Below are 2,217 nucleotides of genomic sequence, written 5' to 3'. Positions count from 1 at the left end.
AGCTGAAACCCCAGAGGATCGTCAGGTTCTAGAAACTGTCCAAAAGCCTGTTGCCCCCACTCCCGCCTCATTCAAGGGCACCTCACATCAGACGCTCAACAGCACCCCGTAGGCCTGGCCCATCCCCAGCAGAGCATAGAAGCAGAGCCAGGGGCATTGTCCCTTTGGGGACCCTCAAGGCCACGGGCCCCTTTGTGGTGTTCATGAGAACCCCCCAGAAGAGCAAAGGGATCTGTGGGGTCGGGAACATCTTGGTGCCCAGACCCTGGCCATGCAGACACTCCCGTAGCAATGGACTGATTTACTCGGGTCCCCACGGACCCAGGCCTGCTCAGGAGTGGCAGCCGAGGCAGTAGGTGAACCAGAGAGCAGAGGACGGCGGCTCCTTTGTGGGGTGCAGCGGTGGCCTGCAGGGTGCCGGGAATATTTTTCACGTGAGAACAGCTCTGTGCTCCGTGCACATCTGCTCCTCCTCACCCGGTACCTCCCGTCTATCTGTTACTCAAAGTGTCCTTATGTCCCTGGGTAATTCTCCCTTCACAGTGGAAGCAAATGCTTGCAAAAGATGGACTTTTAGTCACCGGAAACAGCAGACACAAAGGACCCTCAGCGTGGGCGCCGACTCACACTGAATCGCTGGTCCTCGCCTGCTGCGGAGGCAACCACGCGTGCTGCAACCCTGGTGCTCCCGGGAGGAAGGGGTGGGGATGCCTGTGACCCGGACACACGTGAGGAGGGCGAGTGGGGCTCGTGCTGCGTGGCCTCTAAGTCGACCGCAACCTTCTTTAGGACTCAGCGACGCTGGGTGTCTCCTCTGTCACTGTTACACAACACTCCGCCCCATGAGTGTGCAAGCATGTGCTCACACACAGAGAAACTGCAAACACACTCCTGCACAATAGGCATGCACACACAGAATGTGACACATCCCCACACACACCACACCTCACAACACACAGGCTCAGCAAACAGATGCCCTTGAAAAACACGCGCACACAGGAGCACCAACACCACATGGCGCACAAGCACCACACGCCCGTATAAAGCACGTGTAGCACACAGCTGCACCACGCACACTCATGCACTCTTACGCACACACACACCATCACACACTCATGCACGCGCACACAGCCACTCACGCACACACTTTGCTCTCTGTCGTCACAGCCCCACAGTATCTGGACAGGAGCAGCTGGCTTGGGCGGGGAAAGCGTTGCCTGAAGCACCTCAGCTCCGGTTTTGCCCCGACCTAGAGGGTCTCCAGGAACCCAAAAGGCTCCTACAAATATCCCCAAACCATTGCAGTGGACCCGTATCAGTACCTCGTTGCCCAGACAGTCGTAAAACCTTTTGAATTAAAATCAAGACAGTCCATGGACTAGGGATAGGACGGTGTGTCCTATTTATAAAAAAAAACCGCGTGTGGGGTTAAGCCCACTTCGGTGCAGCTTGTTTGAACAGAGTATGAGAGCGAATGTGAGTGGGACTCCGGGCGAGCGTCCTCGGTGAGAGATTTTGCAGCTATCAAATCATTTCATATAAGGATCTTAATTCTCAGTATACCCCTATGTCTTTTATGGCTTTAAAAAACATACAAATATATTATCTAGGATTTGATTCAGCTTTCAAGTGACAGAAAACTCAAAATAGTAGTGACTTAAACAAGAATAGGGAAAATAATTCTCTCTCGTGTGGCTGTCGGGTGTCCACGGCTGGTGGTCGCGTGACCGTCAGGGACCCGGGCCGCTGCTTTCTTGTTGCTCCAACACTTTCAGCACCTGGCTTCCACCTCAGAGTCCACAATGGCTGCTCCAGCTCCAGCCCTCATGCTCACATCCCAAGCAGCAAGAAGAGGAAAGAGAATTACATGCCCCTTCCTTTCAAGGACACTTTCTGGAAAGTGCCATACAACATACCCACTTACATGTCACTGGTCAGAACAGTTATGTGACCGAAGCCAGCAGCAAGGGGAGCCTGGTAATATGCTCTTTTGTCTAGGTGGCCATGTGCCCAGCTAGAACTGGAGGTTCCATTACTGTAGAACAAGGGGAGAGCGGACATTGGGAGACAGCTATTGCTTTCCACCACACGTTTTTTTAAGAAGGATAAACAGCACCCGCCCAGAAGTAACCACTGTTAACATTTTGATATGTAGCATATATATACATGCATATACATCATTTCTTTCACAAAACTGAGTCTGTGCTGTATACACTG

The sequence above is a fragment of the Manis javanica genome, chromosome 13 (assembly GCF_040802235.1).
Source record: "Manis javanica isolate MJ-LG chromosome 13, MJ_LKY, whole genome shotgun sequence".
NCBI lineage: Eukaryota > Metazoa > Chordata > Mammalia > Pholidota > Manidae > Manis > Manis javanica.
Note: the sequence above shows the minus strand (reverse complement) of the source record.